General features: G+C 37.5%; 1 protein-coding gene and 2 long non-coding RNA genes across 24 annotated transcripts in view; 1 reads left to right on the forward strand and 2 right to left on the reverse strand.

Moving 5' to 3' along the window:
- The window catches only part of arhgap15 (Rho GTPase activating protein 15), an 826,317-nt gene that overhangs the window by 196,572 nt on the left and 605,232 nt on the right, over nucleotides 1-24,513 (reverse strand). Inside the window, exon 16 of one of the 22 annotated variants that reach the window (XR_011356680.1) lies at nucleotides 1,448-1,905. The exons of the other annotated variants lie outside the window; for them this stretch is intronic. The gene's annotated coding sequence lies outside the window, so the exon portion shown is untranslated. The remainder of the gene's footprint in view (nucleotides 1-1,447; nucleotides 1,906-24,513) is intronic. 22 annotated transcript variants of the gene reach the window in all.
- LOC138761981 (uncharacterized) lies at nucleotides 6,557-15,454 on the reverse strand. Its single transcript, XR_011356681.1, has 2 exons — nucleotides 14,934-15,454; nucleotides 6,557-6,937 (listed from the first exon to the last, which is right to left on the reverse strand). It is a non-coding gene; the product is annotated as an uncharacterized lncRNA (long non-coding RNA).
- The window catches only part of LOC138761982 (uncharacterized), a 45,477-nt gene continuing 36,064 nt past the window's right edge, over nucleotides 15,101-24,513 (forward strand). Inside the window, exon 1 of the long non-coding RNA XR_011356682.1 lies at nucleotides 15,101-15,631. This is a non-coding gene — a long non-coding RNA (uncharacterized lncRNA). The remainder of the gene's footprint in view (nucleotides 15,632-24,513) is intronic.

A 24,513-nucleotide genomic window follows, 5' to 3' on the forward strand; every position in this document is an offset into this window, starting at 1 on the left:
TTCTTATAAAAAGTGCAGTAATTTTTATATCGTCAAACCAAAATGTATACCAATAACCTTGAATAAAATCTGGAATGTGCACTTTAATTACACGTGAATATTTGATAACACATTTAAAACTGTGGAGTACAGGGGCAAATAAATGAAAAAAAAATGTATTTCTCCCAAACATTATGAAGAACACTGAGAATGATGCATCTGTTATCAACTTGAAAAAGCTTGCTGATCATTCACCAAAAAGTTCAGTAAAGGTTATTCACTTGTTTTCTAAACTGTATTTCAATCAATTTAATTTGTTGGGCTTTGGAAGCGAATTTATCATTTACATTTTTTTTTCTCTTGTTGGCTTCTAAATATCTCTGAATAACAGAGAGTTGCATAAGCAGTGGAAAGGTCATTGAGTTGTCATTCTGTGACAAGAGTGCCCTGAGCAATACATTCAAATCCGAGTCATACTCATGGTTCATGACCCTCACAGAATGAATCTCGTGGCAGGGCCTTGAGATCATCAGGTCTCTGTGACTGCAAAATGTTAGTGCAACCCAAAATTAGCTTAGAGGTGTGGGAAGGGGGAAGTGGTGGGGGAGATCAGGAAGAGTGTGCTGGGATCAATGTGATTTGTCCCCAGAGATTCCAAGAAAGTTGTTTTCCTGGATATTTTAAGAAATTGAGATTAAAATGGATTTTTATTTTAAACTGAGTTGATTTCATTTTGTTGAATAATGATCTTTTGTTTGAAATTCTGCTTTCTAAGAGAAAATTGATTTGTAACAATTCCCAACTTACAACTTCCCTGACCTTTCTTGATGAATACATTCTGGAACACGTTAATGAAGTTAACTGAGTACATATATTGAAAAGCATATCTCAGAGAAATAACATATATGTCTATGAAGACGAATGCCCTAGCATGTCAGTTGATAACCTAGCGAAGCTTAGCTTGAAATACTCTTTCCCCAAAATGGCAAAGCATCAAAGGGGGGAGTAATAGTACAGCTGATCTCAGACAATTGGAGGTCATGGTGCACAGCCGGCAGCCCTGAGTTAATTTAATTTAATTTAATTTAGTCAAACAGCATGGTAACAGGCCATTTCAGCCCATGTTGCCCAATTACAACCAATTGACCTACAACCCTTGGTACATTTTGAACGGTGGGAGGAAACTGGGGCACCTAGAGGAAATCCACGCAGTCATGCGGTGAACATACAAACCCCTTACAGACAGTGCAGGATTCAAACTCCAGTCCTGATCACTACTACTGTAACTGCATGGCACCAACCGCTTTGCTAGCCATGCCAGTTATACCACCATATGCAACTGATACTAAGATTAGTGGCACGGTTCGACACAAATGTGATGGAGATCTTTGCCTTTGTACAGTTATGAGGAATAATACTATATTTCAGGTTGCTAATATAGCATTCATCATGTATGAGTCAAAATTACCTCTAATGGCTTCCAGAATAAGACGGCCATCTTGCTTCTTTTGTGTACAAAGTAAAGGTACATCTGATACAGCTACTTGTTAAACTCTGTGCCTTAGTAGTTGTCATGTGGATTTGTCACACTTTAATTTTTTTTTGCATTTGAAAGAGCAAGTTGTTCAAAGGAATTACTGTTGTTAAAAACTAAATAAATAAACTATACAATTATGTCAGGTAATGGAGGTTTCCTCTGGATGGAGGTCAGTGGGTTGCATTGCACTGGGTCTATCCACCGTTTGGACTCAAGGTGCATCACGTTCGCTTGCCCAGATTTATCTCTTCCAGATGCATTGTGCCAAAGGAGCTGACGCAGTGCACCTCCATGAGGTGGGCTCATGAGTTTGAGGCTGCAAGAGGTTGTCCTCAGGTCCTCCCTGGGTGCTTCCAAGTTATTTTTGAACTCTCTGATAGACGATAAACCTAGGTAATTGGATTTAATTCATTGAAACAAAAAAAAAATTAAAACATTAATTAAAACATCTTAAACACTTCTAATTGAGATGTTAAACCATTTCAGGTGAATAGATTCATTAAAATAATGGGTAGAGGAATTTCACACAATATGTTTATGTGCAAATATTATTCCAAAATCTGTAGTTGGATGTAAACTCTTCAAGTAATGTGACAGCACCTAGTCACCTTTCAATGTAACATTTGTGATAAATTTATTTCAAGTCAGTGGTTGGTTGATTTAGCAATTTTCATTCATTGGTGCAAATTAAGGATGTGAATTCATAGCAATTTGTTACTTTATTATTATACTAATCAAACGAACAAACATAATTTACAGAGCAGTAATATACAATTACCATCTCACCAGTTAGCTGCTGGAGAGGATTAACTCAATGACAGGCTGAAAACCCCTTCACTCAGGCTGCTTCCACTTTAAGTTATACCATAACATCTGCTTTCTAGTGGAGTTATATTATCACAAATACAGTGAATACTCCATAGTTCCTAAAGCAGTTTCACGCATAAATTCCTATATATCTATCAGATACGTGCAGGATGGCTTTCCTCCATCTTTTAAACTGATTTTTTAAAAAGATCTAACATTGTCCTGTATTCAAACCAAATATGAAAATTAAAAAAAAAAAATAGTAGATGTACAAAACTCAAGTGACATCTTTGGAAAGAAAAGCAGATAATTCCTCACAAGACCTGAAATGTTAATTCAGTTTCTCTTGCCATCAATGCTGTCTGACCTGCTGAACATTCTGGTACACTGTCTTGACCATGTTCCATTATTTTAAACCAAAACTAATTTTAAGTATGTGAGTATAACCAGAATTCCATAATTGTTCCTGAGAATTTATTGGTCAACCACCTTCCTAGACCACTACAACCCATCTGGTAAATGTTCTTCTACATTGTTGGACTGACAATGAAGAAAGAGTGATAAATTTCCAAGTCCAAGATAATGTTTGAGTTGGAAGTCATCTTTCATTTGGCATTATTTCCATGCATTTGCTGACCTTGTCTTTCTATGTAGTTTAGCTCATCTGATAGCCAATTGAGAATCATTGATTTTGACAAGAGATGATATTCATCCAATACAAACAGCTCAGTGACATTTCAAAAACTCCAGTGCACACACTTTAACAGCAACAGAGATGATTCATATTTTTATCTACAATTATAAGCAGACCTGCTGAAATTTCTGACTGAAAAGTCTGGAAAGTTAATTGAACAGTAACTAAATTAAAGGATTTCTTTCAGGTCTTTTCACCTCCATCTGGCACTCTTCATGTGGGAAATTGTATGAAATAGTCCATAGATTACAATGACACAAGCTCAAATGCTTTGCAGGTGAGACACATATTTGATTTACTATGAAACAAAACATCAGTTTCAATCTTCAGATTGCCCAGACTAACATTCAGGCTTGGAGCAATTCAGAAAGCAAAAGGTAAGATTATGTGAAACATTTTTAATGATTTCTGATCATGACTGTAATTTCCTCATGGTCATGAATGAAAAGTTCACACAGGCCACAAGGAAGAAGTTAGAAATCTGCTTCGATCATTGATGATGAGAGCAAAACTCATAAGGACTCGAGACAAGTCACCTTTATTTGTCGTTCATACCATGGTCCCACAGTAAAGGCGGGATAGCATTTCTCCAAGACTACGGAGCATATTTACATAAATATAGGATGGAATATAAATTCAACACATTTAAAATATTAAGACATATATTAACATTCCACCATACCCAATCCCCAAATGTTCTGGGAGTTCAGGGATCTGATGGCTTGGGGGGAAAAGCTCTTGCCTAATCTGGATGTCCAGGCCCAAGTACTACAGTACCTCCTACCAGATGGCAGAAGGGAGAACAGTTTACATGAGGGTGTCTGTGGATTCCTTCACAATGTTTATTGACTTTCATATGCATTGTCCTTCATGGTAGGAAGAGAGCCCCCAGTGATATCATCCATTGATTTCATTATCCTCTGCAGGGTCTTCCAGTCCAAGGAGGTGCAGCTTCCAAACTAGACAGTGATGCAGTTGCACAGGTGCTCTCAATACATCCTCTGTAGAATGTAGTGAGGATAGAGGGTGGGAAATGAACTTTCCTAAGCCTTCGCAGGAAGTAAAGGCACTGCTGGGCTTTATTGCTATGGAGCTTGTGTTAACGGTCTATGTGAAGTGCACTCAAAGAAACGATACCTTGACGACCTCAACAGTGGAGCCATTGGTGGTCAGCAGAGCATGGGGAGTGGGGGGGGGGGGAAATCAACAACCATCTTTGTTTTTGATGTTCAGGTACAGGTTGTTGGCTCTGCATCAGTCCATTAGCCAACTTGTATTTCATCCCTGTTCGCTGATTCATCATTTTTACTGATCAGGCCCACCACAGTTGTGTTGTCAGTGGACTTGATCATGTGGTTCGAGGTTTGTTGAGGAACACATTCGTAGCTCAGCAGAGTGAACAGCATACAGCCCTGGAGCATGCTCAATGTGATGGTCTTGGAGATGCTGTTACCAATCCGGACTGCCAATCCAATTGTAAAGGGAGGTGTTTAGACCCACCAGGCTCAACTTCCTTATCTGGTACTGTGGTATCAGATCCTAACAAGCAGATGCAGAACAAAACCTGGAAAATGCAGAAAATCAGGCAAGTGATCCAGAGAAACTGCAAAATTATATTGGGATGAACAAATAAAGACCAGGAGGCCAATGATGCCAAACAATGGAGTAGATGGAGGTGGAACATGAATGTAATTCAGAAAAATGGTCATGAATTACAGATGATGAAGTTCAGAAAAAGTTATGCATTCACTTATGCAGTTTTTGATATTAGCAGTTAACAAGAATGTCTGCAATGGCAGGGTCAAGTGCAATGCACAAAAGTGCAGGTGAAACTTGGAAGATTACTCATCATCCATAGGAAGTTATTAGGGTCAGGAAAAAAAAAATGTTTTGGTGTCTAAATACACAAAATATGCAAGATTTCCAACAAAAAAAAAAATCAGGACATACTATGCATGCGAGTTTGGATTTTCATTTTCACTGTTACGTATCAAAACAATTTGTTCCAAGTGAAACAGGCAATACAAACTGACAGTCTAACAACAGCTAAAGCAGAAATATAGTTAAAAATACACCAAAAATGTTGATAATAATTAAAATAAATAAAAAGTAAACTAAAGGAACTTGTATATGTTTTAAAAGTGAATTGAAATTCTCAATTGGTAACATGGAGGCAAAAGCTCTTTTCCTTGATTAGTTATGAGCCCATAAGGTATAAGTTGTGGAATTTGATTTCCATCACTATTATTTTCATTTGATTGTATGTTTAACAGGAAGTTCTTGAAAGATCAAATTGACAGAGGATCATGTTAAATTTTAAAGATGTGTTTCATATAAATTACTCTTATTATCAAAAAATCTTATTATCACTTCCAAGTTCCTCTCTGACTAATACACCTCCTAGATTGAAAAAAAAATTGCAAATTCTTCATGTCATTATGACAAATCCTGACCACTTGGGTTACAAGCTCAGTTTCACTTCATAAGCTACAGAAATTCCAAAAGATAACTGCAATATTCATTCATGAAACTAGAAACCTAGATCAAGCCAACCTCTAACTGCCTCACGAACAATTTGGCAATAAGTAATTAAATGAATACAGGTAGATAATACAGCAGTTATACATTCTTTAATCAATTTGGCAAATATTTTTAGGACACTGGTATCCTTTCTGTACTCCAAGACTTGGGCTCAGTACCCCACAGTGCAATTAGATCTTGCATTTCCTCATATCCAGACCAAAATCAGTGAGAATTGGTAAGAACATTTCCTCTACAGTCTCCATTAGTACCAGAGCACCACAGGGCTGCATTCTTAGCCCCCTGCTCTCCTTGCTATACCCCATGATTGTGTGGCTTGGTATGACAACAACACCATCTATAAATTCACTGACAATACCATGGTCATGGGTTGCATAAAAAGGGGTGATGAATAAGCATATAGGAGGGAGATTGAAAACTTGGCTGAATAGAGCACCAACAACAATCTCACACTCAATATCACCAAAACCAAGAAGTTGATTGTTGACTTCAGGAAGGGAAAACCAGAGGGCTATGATCATGGGGGAATCAGAGGTAAAAAGAGTGAGAAAATTTAAGTTCCTAGGAGTCATGATCTTGGATGATCCTTCCTAGACCCAACACACTAATGGCATCATGAAGAAAGCATGTTGATGCCTCTACTTCCTCAGGGGTTTGATATAACATCAGAATCCCTGGGAAATTTCTACAAATGGGTGGTGGAAAGTGTCTCGACTTGATGCATAAAGGTCTGAGAAAGTTAGTGGACGAATGCCAGGATATCACAGGCAAAATGCTCCCGACCATCAAGAACATCTACAGGGATCATTGCTGTCAGAGAGCAGCAGTAATCATCAAGGGTTTCACATCACCCAACACATGCCCTATTCTAGCTCCTACCATCAGGAAAGAGGTATGGTTGCCACAAGACTTGCACCAGCAGGTTCAGGAACAGCTACTATCTCTCCACCATCAGAATCCTCAACAACAAACTCAATCTTGGACTAATTTAAGGACTCTTATTTTGCACATTATTTATTTTTTTCTCTCTGCATTACACTGTTTGTTTACATTTCTTTATTTGTTTCTATGTGTATGTTGAGTACAGTTTTTTTTTGCACCACCGATAAGTGTTAACTCTCCATCAGCTGCAGGAAAAATAATGCTAGGATTGTACGTGATATCATGTATGTACTCTGGCAATATATCTGAACTTTGAACTCTTCTATTTCTACAAACATCCATTCTCCATCCCATGATACCATCTGAAGCAATTGTAGATGCTATAACATCTGCCCTTTTATCTCTTCCCTTCTAGGGACCTGAACACTCTTTGCAGATGAAGCAGTGATACTTCTTGATGGTTAGTGTTTTGCATTCTGTGCTTATGATCTAGATTCCTGTAAAATACAGAAACAAAATGTAAATTGAATGACCACTTTGTGGAAGACTTCTGGAAAGGAGCATAAATGTCAATGTGAACAAGTTCAAATCAATTGTCTAATTTTGCACTACTAAAAAGATGTCATCTTCTGTAATATGCTCAGCAGCAAAGAGTCACACCACAGAGATAAAATGGAGTATTAAATGCCTTTGAAAAGTCAACCTGAAGCACTTGAGAATATTCAAATCCCTCGTCAATACACTGATACAAGAGTTACATTCAACTGTGCACTCATTAAGTAATATTGTGATCAGTTCTGACCATCTCATTATAGGAAGTATGTGGAAGCTATGCAGAGAGCGTAAAGGAGACTTATCAGGAAGACGTCTGGATTGGAGAAAGTGGAGCAAAGAAGGATGCGAGGTGACTCAATAGAGGTCTTCAAGATTATGAGAGGCATAAATAGGTGGATAGCAAACTCCTTTTCTCTGGGACAAGAGTAGCAAACACCAGAGGATACCTGTTCAACGCAAGGACAGGATAGTTTATACATAGAGTAGTGGCCCCTTGGAATGCATTGTCAGAGGTGGTGGTGGAGGCTAGTACAAAAGGGGCTTTTAAAAGACTCTTAGCCAGGCGCATGGATACAAGAAAAATAGAGAATTATTGGTGTGAGGTAGGGAACGTTTAGTTTGCTGAGTTGGTTTATATTGGTTGGCATAACATTATGGGCTGAAGGCCCTGTACCGTACTGTAATGTTCTATGTTCTAATTATAGAATTACTTTAAAAACACAGCATGAAAACTTAAGCCTCAACTGCCTCAATTCCTCTACTCCCTTTCTTTACTTTTGACTTTCTTACTTAAAGGTAAGAGCTACCTGTGGCAACAAAACCTACATTTTTATTTTTCTCTGGGTTATTTCTGAATTCAGTATTTGATTTCTCTCTTCTCATTTATGCATTTAGTTGTGTAATCTTTTCCAAAAATGGAAGCACTCTTTCAACATCTACACTATTGAATTTCTTCATATTCAGAAGACCTATTTTGGGTCACTCCTCAATCTCCTCATCAAGAGAAAAATAATTTATACTTTTCTTTCAGATTGAAATTCTTGTTAAAGCATCCTTATATTAGGCTTCGTATACAGCATGCGCGAATCTGAGGGCCAGACACAAAACCTCATATTTTTCAGACATTTTTTTTTCATCTCATCACTGCCCATTTCTTTCCACTTAACCATTTTAATATTTGTTGGCATCCTTTTAATCACTCTGGCTGTTGGCCCTGCATTATATACAAGAGCTTGCATGGAGGAGAGAAATTATGCAAATCCCCAGTATTGGGGTAAATGATTATTTAAATGCAGTCATGAAAAACACTAGCAACACATTGTTTAATCCCAGTTTGGGCAGGAATGATAAATTTACAGGCTATTGCTGTGTAACAATGTTCAGCAGTGTGCAACCATGTGAATTTAAGTCAATTGGTTATGCCAATTGGTTTTAAAAACATGATTCATTTGGAGCTGAAATGAGGTGTAGTGACAGTATATGTACAACTGATTGCCAAATAAAATTCAGTAACTGAATAACTTTACATCTGAAATAAGAATTAATAGCTGTGGATATTATAAAGTCATTGACTAACCATCAATAGGAGTACATGAAAAATTGCCAATAAATTTAAATCACACCACAGAAAAATCATATAGATCAACTACTCAAGGATGATGAACAATGGAATGGGTTTTTCTGGAGTATGCTGGCAGTTGCACATGTGTTTCAAAACTGTTCAAATAATGAAACGATACCAACTGAGGTATTGAATTACTTGACACTATTTTCTCTGCTTAAGGGGATCCAAATATAAATTGGCAAGTGCCAATTAAACCAACAGTGATTTTTGTCATACTAGAACCTGTCCTAAAAACTTCAGTGGGTACTTTTGGACAGATCTTACCCATACACTTATCACGTGATCAGCATATGTCAAAGACTTAATTGTCTGATATCTGATAGTTTTTCAGGATCCTCCATTAATTGACTGTGGGTCATCATTCTGAAAATAGTCTTGTTGTATATATGTTACACAGAAAGACTTATTTAATGTAATTCATTCTGCATATTTATGTTTTCATTCCTAATCTCACATGGAACCAATTACTTAGTCCCTTAATTCTGCCAGAGGCCGTGGAAGATAGTTTCCTCCTCTTCCCTATACCCAATGACATGTCTTCCACCACTGAATAAAGACCACTGTTGATAAGCCAATAGCGACTACACACACCACTAAAAATTCAAAAGCCCTTGTCTTGAATATCTGTTTTGGAACTACTGGAATGGTAAGATTATTGAGCTTTTCTAACATAAAAGTGTTGATGTTAGTAAATGTAATGGTCCTGCTGGTTACGAGTGAAATATGCAGATGACTTATTTTTTTAAGTAAGAAATTCATTTAACGACCAAACCTATGACTATAACAGATATAATGGTAAAACAGTAGAGAACAACGTAACAAGTAATATATTATTTAGAATATCTGGATAACATTACAGAAATTGAGAATGCCTTCCCTTTATATCATCTACTTTGAGGGAGAATTTAGGAGTTAAAATTTCATGTGGTTTGAAAGAATATTCTGGTTAATTATAAGTAGGTGTCAACTTATCAAAACAATTAACTTAAATTAATGCTAATATTTAGAATTTTAGCTGAACAATTGAACATACTGGAATCTATAAATGATCTCATTTATTATTATTTAATTAATTCGTACTTCTCACATCTTTGCATTAATATTGGTGTAAAATATTCCACCAAAGGAAAATTAAAGAAATGAATTTTAGCCTACTACAGTCTTTAGTTTGAACGATGGTGTCATTATCAGTTAAATTAACAATACTTTTATATGTGTATTCACTTATCAGTGTAATTAAATCCCTGTTAAACACACCACATGGGTTGCAATAGTGCTTAAGAGACTTGTTGACTTTCTGTTACTCCCCCCCCAAAAAAAACAATTAATTGAGTTAAAATATTTTATTCAGTAAATTATTTAATCAATTTTAAATTGTTATTTAAATGAATAATTAAACATTGTGTAATTAACTTTTTGTAACAATGCAATTGGTTCCCACTTAATTAATCTACTATTTTCACAATAAATGAGATGAGATTTGATAGACTCATTTGCAACATCTTCATCTTGCTGCTTTGCTGTAATCATTTATTTGCAGTTTTGAAATTTAGTTTCAGTAGGACTATTCCAATGTCATCTACAAGTTTGCCAATTATACCACAGTTGTCGGCAGAATTAGAAATGGCAATGAGGAAGCGTACAGGAGGGGGACAGATCAGCTCAATGAATGGTGTAACAACAATAATCTTGCACTCAATATCAGCAAAACCGAAAAGATGATTGTGGACTTCAGGAGGAAGTCAGGGGAAAATTACCGAAGACTTGTCAAGAACTTCAAATTCCTGGGTGTTAACATCTCCTAGGATGTGTCCTGGAGCCTCTATGTTGGTGCAATTACAAAGAAGGCATGCCAATGGCAATATTTTGTGAGGTGTCTGGGACAATTCGGTATCCCACCAGAGACTCTTGTAAACTTCTACAGTGGAGAGCATACTGGCTGGTTGTATCACTGCCTGGTATGGAGGCACCAACTCTCAAGACAAGAATAAAATCCAAAAGGTTGTTAACTCGGCCTGCAACATCACAGGCACCAGACCACTCCATCCAGGACATCTACATGAGATGATGTCTTTAAAAAAGCAACCGCTATTCTCAAAGACCCCCACCACCCAGCCCTTGCCCTCTTCACTCTGCTACCATTGGGGAAAAAGATACAGGAGCCAAAAGACAAGCACTCAACAGCACAAGGGCAGCTTCTTCCCTGCTGCCATCGGATTCCTGAATAATCAATGAACCATAGAGATGGCCTTATTTTTTGTACACTATTAATTTTATTTTTTTAAAAGTAATGTTGTAAGATGGTTATAATATGAATGTTTACATTATGACGCTGCCACAAAACACTGAATTTCATGACAATAAATTCTGATTCTACTTCAATAATTTCTGAATTCCAATTGATCTAAATGAGGGAAAAAAGTGTATTTTTTTAAGTTAACTTTTTCTTGCACTGAAAATAACTTCTAATTTATTAAAACCAATTAAAGACATGCCACTTTCACTTCATGGCATACTAGAGCTGCTCTCAAAGATCTGTACATTTCTCACTCTGTGATCTGAACTTGCCTATTTCAGAAAAGGGAATGGCAATAATATTTATTTATTTGCTGTCCTTTTTTTTGAGGGGCATCAACTCAAACATCTGCCCATTTGATCTCTGAAAGTTTGTGTTTTGGTCTTGTGGTATAATAGTATCTGCATTCAAGTCATTCAATTATTTACTGGGGACATGAGGACATGTTTAATGGTGCTTCTTTATATGTAGCTGCTATTCACAACCGTTAATCACAAAATTAAGTTTCCATTTACATTTTGGGTGAATATGACTGAAAATTAAACTGAAATTTTATGCTTTTTAAAATTTCCTAGTTATTATTTTTGATTTAATTGGGTGTGATTAGAATTTAGTTATTCAAGTCATCTTGTCACTTTCATTTGTGAACTAATTAGTCACTGTATAGTATTAACTTGATTAGCTTGAACATTTACTTCCACATTCTACAATCAGTTGCTGTTAATGTTATCTTTGCATTAACCCATTAGTCATTTTTCTTTCCAATTCATCAGCATTGACATTTAAGTTTTCTGAGTAAGTTCAGTTTTCTATCAGTGACTGATTCAAAGACAGAACATTCTTACACATACAAGTCTTTGATGTGTTCTGAACCTCCTATCTCAGTGATATGGCAGATAGCAATAACTTCATGTAAATGCTGTTCCAGATTCATTTTGGCAAAATCAGCAATTGTAATTCATGCTTAGGTGCTATTGCTTAAAACCCAAGAACAATCATCAGCCTGTAATTCTATAATAAGTCTTCTGCCACACGATGGTTCACTCACTATTCAGAAGGTACAACGTGGAGAATTTTGATATTCATTCTCCAGCATATTTCTACCATTTTATTCAAAAGTTTGTACAGAACTTTGGTGGATATTGGTTAAAGGAAGTATTAATAATTTTTAGATCCATAGTAGCACTTCACACTTTTTCATGAGTAGATCGTTTCACTGATCTTTAATCTCTTTCGGACCAAGCAGGCAGAACTTCAATTTAAAGTTATGAAAATAAAATGCACAGTTGTAGGTGTGGAGAAGAAGGACATGCACACCCAAGCCTTGAAGTCAAGACTGGCTTATTGCACTGGCTGTCGTGTTTATATGGGCTCCAGGCGCTGACGTTGGGGCACTGCCTATTTTTTTGGAGCACTGGCCTGGTATTGGCCGGCATTCCCACATAGTTCATTGTCTTCCCAACGTGTGGGACGTTACCTGGGTCCAAAGCTGGTGTCACCCCCAGGCCCAAAGCTGGTGTCGCCCCCAGGTCCACACGGTCGCCACATTTGTTGGCCATTTTGTGAGCCGGTCCACATCTCTGTGCGTGGGCTGCTACATGACCACCCCCGCAGAACTGGAGATCAGGCTGTTGTCCACTGATTTGGGCAGTCTGCCCCTGTGTCGCAGTCCAGGTATGCCAGCTTCAGGCAGTCAATGGTAAATGTCTCCTCCTTACCACCGACATCGAGTACAAAAGTGGAGCCGTTGTCCCTATGGGGTCACTTGTAGATTCAACCTGTGTATGCCCTTAGCATGAACATGGATTGACAAGTTCCTGAGGATGTTATGTTTGGGCTGGCTGTTATGTTTTTAGGTTGTTGTGGGTGTCGAGGCCTGTGGGGGGGGGGCAGGACGCTTACCTTGGCACTAATGTTGACCAGGAAATGCCTGCCCAACAAGGAGTCCCAAATGTAAAGGAGGCTATTGCATCGGCCATCCACTGCAGCCATGAATGACGGTTGGCCAGTGCGTTTCTTGGAAAGTGGGCGGCATCGATGGGCCTTTGCATCCTGTCACTGATAGAAGCAGAACTGTCCCAGGGTATTAACCTGCCTCTCTGCTGGTCTTGGTTTTGGAGTCAGCTGTTTGTTGGGCTTGCTGATGTAGTCTAGGACAATACTGGTATCCCTGTTCACTCTCCAGGGCATGTCTACCTGGGTTGCAAACCTCCAGGGGTCACTGAAGTCTTCATCTGTGAGCAAGAGTCAGATATCCTTGGGTATCTGCAACAGAAAGATTTGTTCCAAGAGCAGACAAAGCTTGTGGCCCTCAGTCAAAGCGAGGATCTCACTCATTAGGGTCGACAGGGCCCTGACCCCAATCTGTCCATGAGCAGCAATTGGACAGTGTGTTCACACTAGGAGACCCCAAAAGTGCAGGTTAGCAGCACTTGGAGGGCCACATGTTTGCATTGTTCCAGAGGCTGCTGTAGGAAGTCTACGATCCTTGCCACTGTATCTTGATCGAGTGTGCCCATGATGTAGAAATAATGGCTGTTGACGGTGGCGATGTGTCAAAAGCCGGAACTGAGCCTCGGCCTGCTCAAACCACACATGGCTGTGACACTCAAAATATTGGGAAACTGAGTGAAACCACATAGAGAGTCGCCAGCTCTGCCTGGTCCGTCATCTTCAGGTCCTGTCGGGGTCACCAATGCAGCGCTTGCACTACATGGACTAGGAGAAGAACAACTCACATACCAAAACCTTGAAGTCGAGAGGTTTATTGCACTGGTTGTTGCGTTTAAATGGGCCCCAGTCACTGACATCAGGGTACAGTGTCATCGGAGCACCAGCTGAGATTGGCCACAGTTCACTGTTTTCCCTCACTGCGGGAGGTCACCTGGGACGACAGACGGTGTCACTTCCAGGTCTGCTCGATTGCCACATTCGTCGGCCATTTTGTGGGCTGGTCCATGTCTCCTTGTGTGGGCCGCTAAATTGTTTCATTTTTAACTTGAATTTTTACTTAAATTTCAGTGTGGGCATTTACATTGCACAGAAATCTGCAATCTTTCCTTGTCACAGCAAGATCACTTAACAATTCAAAAAAGTTCTACAAATTTATAAAGATGTAAGATGCAGGCCATTCCAATAACTATTTTGATGCAATGTAGTGTATTTATGATGGTAGATTATAAGTAAGTATTTGTCTTTATGCCTGGAATAAGAGAGATAATAATTTTTGGCTTCTTTGAAATTATTTAGTTTTGTTTTGGTCATGTTTTGTTGCTAACAGCAGCTGCTGCAGTGAACACAGACAAAAAGAATGTGGGAATTTATCCTTACCAAGGAGGATTGTAACATGACCACTCCAAGATTTTCAAGAAATTATTAAAACATTTAATTAACCCAAAACAATTGAGTTAATTTTACAATAACTCTTTCTGAGAGTAGGTTAGAGAATCCTTTGTTTTTGGAATGTCCAAATCCCAATGAGTTGTTTTGCCTTATTAGAGGCAGATAAAAATTTTGCACCTCAGAATATTGACATCTTAACCTCAAATTTTGCACATCAGAATATTGGTATCTGAACCTCAATTAAACGTGCTTTCTCCTAATTCCAACAGTTTCTCACTGATGTTGTAGGTTAGAAGATACACAGAAAAATTCTAGCAGAATTGTATTCATCTTTCTATAAAATGAAACAAAGTGCCATATAAATTACTACATTCAAAGTAAATAATAAATGGAATAAACAAAGATTCCATTTCAGACAATTTTATATCAGTTTAATTCTCCACTGGATTAATTCTGAAATTGTTTTTTTTAATTAAATTCATAAATATTTTCATGTAGTAAAATGCTCCCCTTAAAAATATCATATACATTTGATCTTGTACATTGTGGGCTGTTGACTACACAAAATGAAATTATTTTGAGTATGGTGTAATTCGACTTATGTAGTTCAGACAGTCATTAAAATATTAGCAAGGGAGAGAAAAATATAAATTATAAATATAAATTAAGTATATACCTTTCTTTAACCTGCCCAGCTGTCCAATTCCCAGCATGCCAGCATACACAATTTTTTTTTGTGACATACACTCTTGAGGACTGCAATTATGAGGTAATTCAACCCCATTGTTCCACACATGAAGTGTTTCTGTATTTCGGACTATGAAAACAGATGATGAAATAATTGACGCACCATGCTGCACATCAGGAAACATATTAGCATTCAAAGTAAACACTTTAAAAGGACATAATCGTTCCAGTATATATATTTTAAGAATTGGCTTGCCTGTCAGAGGTGAATTAGATAGTCTGGTTGGAACCAGTCACACATAAAGACAGTTTAAGATTATTTCCTTTGCTGTTGAAATATTACCTACTGATTAGTTTAACAAACAATGGGATTTGTAGTGTGTTCTGGAGATTGTCTTGCAAAGCTTCATGTAAACATAATTTGAAAGGTGCAGCATTCTCACATCCATTGAAGCTTTTAGAATGGATCTGTCAGAAAGGAAACATGCAATTCCATTTCAGTGGATGGCTGTGTCTGAAGATCTCTGGGACCGAGTCAGGAAAGGGACAGGATATCTGGCAAATGCAATGCAGCGGTAAACAAAGAGCAGTCTTTGAAGATTATTTGCCCTAGTGTATAATGAGGTGAAGAAGGTCATGGTTTCCCAATCCTCCTCTATCCTGGCTTCATTTGGGACATCTGTACAGGTAAGTGGAATGTATTTTGAGTTGTACCTACCATTATGCATGCATCCTTGACATTGCAACAAATCAGGGCACATATTTAATTTGGGAAATGGAAGGAAGTGAAGCCTTCAATAACAGTGGTTTTGTAGATCCCTGACACATAATGTGAGATTTACCTATCTGAAAATAGAACGCCTCTTGTCATTCACTCATTAAAACCATATCCTAGCCATTTGTTTCCATCTGTCACTAATGCATTTTGGATGTGTGATAAAATTCATATGAATTTGGCATGAAACTGAATGCAAGGAGAGAAAAATGGAATTCTAAGTAAGCATAACATAATAATTTAATGCCACTTTTCTCAGACAGTGTTGTATATTTACCGACATGACAATTTATGTTCACTCTTTGAGGAAAAAGAACTGAGTTTAATTTTAATTCCACAATTTTACAACATAATCCACACAGGCTTTTCAATCAGTTTGTTTCTATGAAGAGACAGTACACCCAGATTCCATCTGTTGAGGTGAATGTAAAAGGTTTTTCAGTCCTGATAATAATAATCCTTCAAGCAACAGATTAACAAAATTTATCTGATTTGTTGTTTGTGCAACCTTGCAGCAAACCAACTATTCGATGCAGTTGCCTGCAGATCAACATGCATACACTTCAAAAGTAATTATTTGGCAATGAAATGGGACATCCTGATGATTTGAAAGCCACTTGATGAATTAAGTTCCTTCACTATAGTCTATTCAAATTTAGTATGAATTAAAGGCCTATTTCATGCCATTTCACTCAGTGGGAAATTTGGGCTTTAATGAAAATTCAGAGCAAAGGCTAGATGCTTTTCAAACACACAATATGAAAACAATGTTCAGTATCAGCTGGAAGAGAGTGAGCAACAATGAAAAATGAAGGATGTTCTGTGAATTTAAAAAAAATAAAAGCAGCAGCAAAATGGAGAGACCACTTGTGTCCTCTGAATGAACATTCTCCAGAATATAGGAATGGGTCTTAATTTAAAAAAAAAGTGAATTAATTAAATATAACTGAAAGCATCCATACTCTTGATGTTTGAATATTATCACATGGCTTCAATTTTTGCAACACATCCCTTTTTAAAAATTTTACGTTTTTTTCCAACTAGTACCATACATTAATAAGAATGTTTGTAAGTGAGTCATTATGAGTGAAACATGAAAAAGTCAAGGAAAAGAATCTGCTCCATGTGCACTGCACAACTTGATCTAACCCTTTCAGTAAAGTGCTCTCGTGAGCAGGCCAAATTATTTTTATTGAGTTAAAAACATAAATGCAAGAGATATTCTTAATGAATTTAACCTGAATGTCTCCTATTTTGATTGGGAATATCTGTACCATAGCACCTTTTGTACAATGACATTGTGATGAAAATAATTCATCAATTAATTTCCATTTTCACACAAAATAGAGAAATCGGAGTTGAAAGATTTCATTTAAATGACAACTTAGAAAAGTTGGTTCTAAGACCAGCATCAGTAATGAGGCATTGTAAAACAAAATATGATTGGGTGGTTTGATGAAATGTAAAGTTTGAACTGTTTCTAGTGTCTGGACAGCTGGTAACCAAAACACACAGAATTGAGATAATTGGTAAAATAACAAAAGAGAAGATTTTTAAAAAATTATAGCTGTATTGTTATAATTTGAAAGCATGGAACATCGAAATTTAATAGCTTATTGTTAATTAGCACACTAACTCCCAATGTTATCTAGACCACACTCCTTGCACACTATCTCTTGTTAAGGAGATATAGGAGTATCAGAGCCAGCACCACTTGGCTGAGGTACAGTTTCTTCCCATGGGGAGTGAGAAAGCTGAATGACTAAAGGAACTGCTCACACTAACCATGTGATATTCTCATATTCATGAAACAATATTTATTTATTTGTATGTATGAATACTTGTCCTGCACAAGTACTGTTTATCTGAATGTGTGTTATGTCTGGTTGTGTGTCTGCATGTTTTGCACTGAAAACTGGAGAGCACTGTTTTGTCAAGATGTACTGGTGCAATAAGATGACAACAAACTTGTCTTGACTTGACCATTTGTCTCAGTTTTTCTATATAACTGTATCTGTTCCCGAGATGAGATTTTCCATTCCAGGTCATTTCAAATGTGCTAATTATTTTGGGAAATGTGGGCTTCCCCTCCCATATGGTTGATGGACCCTTCACCCACAACTCCCCTATTTCCCAATTTCTGCACTCACTCACCTCCACCTATTCAGAACAAAAATAGATTTCCATTAGTATCTCCACATCCAACTTTCTTTCTTTATAATTTCCACCAGCTACATCATGACCTCACCACCAACCATCCCCCCCTCTTCTACTTTCTATAGTGGCCATTCTCTCCATAGCTCCCTCATTCCTCCCCACCCATCCTTGATTGTACCTTGGCACTTTCCCCTAATTGCTTTTGGAAGTGGAATACCTATCCCCACATATTTTTTATTACCTCTATCCAGGGAGATGAAGAGACTGCTTTGACAAGTGCCAGAATTCAGTCCATAACAGCCATCTTAAGCTCATTATTTTAACTTTCCTCCTCATTCCTATACTGACTTGTCTGTCCTTGATCTTCCCCACTGCCAGTGTGAGGCCAAACACAAATTAGAGGAACAGCATCTCATACTGCCTCCATTAACATTGAATTCCCTAATTTCAGGTGACCCTCTTTTCACTCACCCAAGTCTTGTCACACATTTCCTTCTTTCCAACTACCCACTAAACCTCCCTTCCACTCATCATCATATCTCAAAATCTGCAGTTGTTTTCTGTTTCCACATCACCTGATAGCATTGGTCGCTATCTTCACCCTTCCCTCCCAAGAGTTTCCATCTGCCCATCAACCCCTGAACACCTGTATCTAAAAGTCCATAACACATAATAGCTGAAATAGGCTATTCAACTCATTGGGTCTGCCCACTATTAAATCAGCCCCACTCCTCAACCTTTAATGCATTGGCTAACTCTGCCTTAAATAATCCCAATGACTTGGCCTCCACAACCGCCTGTGGCAACAAATTCCAGTTTCACTACCCTCTGGCTAAATAAATTTCTCAGCATCTCTGTTGTGTGGATGCCCTTCAATCCTTACATTGTGTCCTCTTGTCCTATACTCTCCCAGCATGGGAACCAATCTTTCTAGATCTATTCTGTACATGCCTTTGAACATTTGAAATGTTTCAATGAGATCTCTCATTCTCCTAACTTCCAAAGAATAAATTCCAAGAGCCATCATCCTTCCTCATATGATAGCCCTTTTATTCCTGTAATCATCCTTGTGAACATCCTCCGAACACTAACATCAGTGCATTGTTTCTTAAATGTGGAGCTGAAAATTGCTCACAATACTTCATGATGTCTCACAAGTGCTTTATAAAACCTCAACATCACATCCCAACTCTGATTTTCTATTCCTCTTGAAATGAATGCCAGCATTGCATTTGCCACCAACTCAACCTGCAAGTTTACCTTCAGTGTGTAATGGATCTGGGTTAATATTAATCCTTAGTTTAATGTTAAAACTATATTTTGTCTAGATAACTTTAATAAGATAGTTGTGGGTGGTCAGGGAAACAAAGACAACACATTAGCATTTTAAACACACAATGTTCTTTGCAGCTGGTCGCTGGCTTCAGCATTAGCAAGTGTATTTGCATTTTAAACACCATTGACCAGAGAATCCGTTTGAAAGCAGAATGGCTGCAGATTGTAGTTGAAGAGAAGAGATGAAAGATTTTTTATGGTGGTGCTTGAAATAAATGGAATAAGAAGTATACAAGAAACCATTTTGTTAATAAATTCCAGACAGCCTGGAACCAGGAGAGAACCATTAAACAAAGTTAATGACTTTGATTCTATGAATAAGTGGGCAGTGATATTTTTAACAAACCAGTGTGAAAAGACATTATAAACTTCAAAGACAAAAATGATGTCACATACCATGTGATGAGAGATTTGACTGAAATATATTATTTAAATAGGAGACAAAGAGTTCAGTTTAAGGAAATTCACCATCTTGTTAAGATGCAGGTCTGAATAGCAGCTATATATCCTACCGAGTGGGAAAAAGCTGCTTATGTTACTCCTGAAATAGGGAAACATGGAGTAAGTGGCTTTGAAATACCCACTTCTGACTGTCTCTTTAAGATAAAGAGGGCATTTTCAACTTTTGGAACACAGATTCCAAAAACCTTCATACAAGAGAAGTAAACCGACTCTTAGCTAATTTAAGAAGAGTTTGTAAAATCACTCATATGAAGGAAAATATTTCTGAAGGACAACTCATCAAAAGAATTGTGAGTTTAAAGAGACCTGAAAATATGATGTTTAAAAATGATAAAAACAAAATAATTATTTCTGAACTGAAAATTTAAGACCATCAAGCAAGTCCAAAATTATGCTGAAGTTTTAAAATTTACTTTTCAGAGTTTGGGACCTTAACACACACACACACACACACACACACACACACACACACACACACACACACACACACACACACACACACACACACTTACATTCACACATTAGAGGTCTATTAGTCTGATATCAGTAGTTGGAAAGTTATTGGAGTCTATCCACAAGGATGAGGTTATGAAATAACTTGAGGTGCATGGCAGTGATAGGGCCAAGCCAGTATAGTTTCATGAAGGGAAGATCCTGCTTGACCAAGCTAATGGAAACTTTTGAGGAAATCTGAAGTAGGATGGACATGGATGTTGTGTATTTGGATTTTCTAAAGGCTTTCCATAAGGTGCCGCATAAGAGGCTTCTTATTAAGATTAGAGCCCATGGAATTACAGGAAAGATATTAGATTAGGTGGAGCACTAGCTGATAGGCAAAGCAAAGGGTAGGAATAAAGGCATCCTGTTCAGGTTGGTTGCCGGTTACTAGTGGCATTCTGCAGGGGTTGTTGTTGGTGCTTCTTCTTTTACAATGTATATTGATGATTTAGATTATGCAGTGAATAGTTTTGTTACACAGTTTGTAGATGACACAAAAATAGGTGATGGAGTAGGAAGTGTTGAAGAAGCCAAAAGGTTGCAGAGAGATTTGGACAGCTTAGGAGAGTGGGCAAAGAAATGGCAGATGAGATAAAATGTTGAGAAATGTATGGTTGTATATTTTGGAGGAGGAAATAAATGGGCAAATTATTATTTGGATAGGGATAAAATTTAGAATTCGGAAGTGCAAAAGGGATTTGGGGGTCCTCGTGCAGGATAACTCAAAGGTTAACCATCAGGTTGGATTGGCAGTAAAGAAAGTGAATGCTATGTTGGCATTTGTTTCAAGAGGAATAGAGTATAAGAGTAAAGAGGTGTTGATGAGGCTCTGTGGAGCACTGTTGAGACCTCAATTAGAGTAATGTGTGCAGTTTTGGGCTCCTTATCTTAGAAAGGATATAATAATTTTGGAGAGAATACAGAGAAGATTTACCAGGATGATTCCTGGAATGCAAGAGCTAACATATGAGGAACACTTATCAGCTCTTGCACTCTATTCATTGGAGAAAAGAAGAATGAGAGGGGATCACATAGAAACATTTCAAATGATGAAAGGATTGGAGAGAGCAGATATGAAAAAAAAAATGTTTCCCTTGCTGGGTGAATCGAGGACAAGAAGGCACAGTCTTAGAATTAGAAAGTATCCATTTTAAAACAGAGATGAGGAAGAATTACTTTAGCCAGAGGATCATGGATTTATGGAATTCATTGCCACATACAGCTATGGAGGGTGCATCATTGGGGTAGTTTAAGGGGGAGATGATAGGTAGATAATTTGTCAAGGTATCAAGGGATATGGTGAAAAGGCTGGAAGTTGGAACTAGATATGAGAACAGTTTAGCTCAGGGTGGATTTGTGGTGCAGAACCAATGGGCTGAATGGCCTACTTCTGTTCCTTTTTCTTGTGATCTTGTCATCTGGTGAAATGTCATGTTATTAAAGTTTAATGAAAACTATTATTTTGAATTTACCATTGTTTAGTGTATTTTGCTAACAATGTCTCTTTTGTCCCCACCAAAATTGATAGGGTTATTAGTTCATGACAAATATATCCTGCATAAGGACTCCCAAGTTCCTTTCCACTGGGGAATTTTCACTTTTCTCCCCCATTTAGAAAATGGTCTGCCCACTATTGTCTTCTATCAAAGTGCATGACTAAATACTTTTGAATACAGGTTGTCATTGACTTCCATCCTATGCGAGTTACTTCCACCCACATATACAACCAATTAAAAAAAATATATTAAAACTGCTTTATGAGTACATATATTGTATTAAAATTACTATATACAGTGGTCCCCTCTCCCAGCAGAAGTCCCGATATCACCGCTCCCCACGGAATTCCTAAAATTCCCGCTTCCGATGGCAGCCCGATGCCAGAGCCCAATGACTATTATATACTATAAATTAATATGGGGATTGGGGAGTATGTTTATTGAAAGTACTGTACTATACCTATGTTTAAATTCTTCATTAAAGAGTCATTTGTTAAAAATCTTAAATTTTTTTTATGGTGTTGCTCAATCGTGTGAGGTGGGCACACGGTCCCAATTATAGTTGTAAGTTGGTGACCATCTCTATTGTCTTCTCTGCCCATTCTTCTCATCTGTCTAAATCCATCTGCATCCACCTCTTTCCTCAAAACTATCTCTCACCCACTTCGCTTCATATTATTAGCAAACCTGGCCACAAAGCCATTCATTCAATCATCTAAATCCACCAATTAATTTCCAATTCTTCCTCACTCCTCCCCCTTACCTCATTACACTGATATCTCCCCTTTACATTCTCAGTTCTAATACAGGATCTGACCTCAAAATGTAGACAGCCATTCTCAACCTTTTTTTGGCTATGGCCCCCTTAGGACTCTGTTCAAAGTTTATGGCCCCCCTTCCCTGTGAAGCAGTCAAATTGTGTTGGTTTCGTCCACACTTATTTCCTACTGACTACATAATAAACACAGGAAAAAAATTATGATTTCAGTCTGTGCCCCCCCCTCCAAATGTGCTGTGGCCTCCATTGTGAATGGCTGATGCTGACCATCGCTTTGCCTTCAAAGATGCCGCCTGATCCATTGAGATCCTCCATAGACTCGTTTCTGCTTTAGATTCTTGCATCTGCTGTCTCTTGTGTCTCCTTTAATAGTTCATCCAGGAAAACAGCCATTGCAAACTTGATGGAGCAAACACCATTATTTTATGCATTTTGGTTCAATGAAATATTCCTAACCCCTTTGCAGGAAGAGTACAGAGAACTCATATTTATAACATTCACTGGTATTATTGAAAATAAACATACAAACCAAGGAAAGGTATTTTGGGCAAACAATTGAATGTTGACAGAAGATGGAGCATTATGGAGGTTCAGCAAAGGAGAAAGGAGACAAAAGGAATGACTCATGTTGGAATAGTTGGCATGCAGAAAACAGCCAGTAAGTACAACTAGTATGTGATGCACCATGATTTGTTTTAGTAATTCTCATGGAACCGACATATTCATGCAAGTGGAACTGCCCCTCCCCCACCCCATTCCCCATGGAAGCCAGATGGCTGAGTGTATACTGAATGATATTTTCTACAGGTTCAAAAAACAAAATACAACACTGAGTATCCATGGCAGTAGTCTAATTAATTTTAATGAAGAAATAGTGATACTTAAGTCAACTTTCTCACTGAAACCTCTCAAAAGAAAAAAAAGCAGGAGATGCGACAAAGCAATGATTTGCAATGAATTATACCATTGCCTTCCGCTGAAGGATAGTGGAGATGGATTCAAAAGTAACTCTCAACTTGAAAATGTAAAATAAATGCAGAGAACATTTTTGCAGGACTATGGGAAAGTACATAGATAATAGATCTTTGGATATAGTTGGATCTTTTTTTTTCCAAAAAAATGCAGCAAAAACTTGGAAACGTACAAAAGAATGCAGGTGCTAGAATCCAAAGTTAAACACAATCAGATGGAGGAACTCAGTGGAAAAAGTAGCATCAGTGGGAGAAAAAAAAAGTGGATGTCAAAACCCTTCATAAAGAGAAAAGTATAATGGCTGCAGGTTCAATTTTGGGCTGTTCTGTTTTGTTATTTCACACTTATATAAGCATGAATTTCACTTGGTTAATCAGAAGACCACATAGATTGAGCTAAAAAAAAGAAACATTTAAATTCCAAATGATGGCACACAAACTGATAGATGAAGCTGAATTATATTTAAAAATTAAGTCAGGAAGATCAGTGCTATTTTTTTCCTGATGCATTGACTACTTTGATTCTTTTTTTTTCTGTGCAAAGATGTTTATCTTTATTAACAGTGTCAGTTATCTTGCACCAGACATAATTATAGAAAAGATAGAATGACAAATCCTTACATTATAAATCAAGGCTTCTAAAATGCCTCTATTCTGCAGATCGAGCAGCAAAATTAAACAGAGTTATACTGTTTACAATCAAATGCACTTCACTTGGGAATAGTTTGTTGAATGAAATCGGGATATTTGATTTGGACTCAGGCTACTTGCTTCAAGAATTCTCAGAGGCTCAAATATATTGTTGGTGCATGTGCATGACATTTTCAACGTGAACAACTGAAGGATTTGAAAAATAAACAAAATATTCTGAAGATCACTTTGTTCACATAGTCTGAACAGCAATTGCTAGGAATCTACATTATGAAGTAGACAGCCAATGTTAAAAAGACTCAATCTGCACACAGTCCTTCGCCTCAACATTAATACAAAACTTATATTCCCAGGCAGTAATAAAATATTTTTTTAAAGTTTGAAACAATTTCAAGACAATTTATAATGATTAAATTCAACATATTCTTTGCAGCTGGAGAAATGTC

Source organism: Narcine bancroftii, chromosome 4 (assembly GCF_036971445.1).
Source record: "Narcine bancroftii isolate sNarBan1 chromosome 4, sNarBan1.hap1, whole genome shotgun sequence".
Lineage (NCBI taxonomy): Eukaryota > Metazoa > Chordata > Chondrichthyes > Torpediniformes > Narcinidae > Narcine > Narcine bancroftii.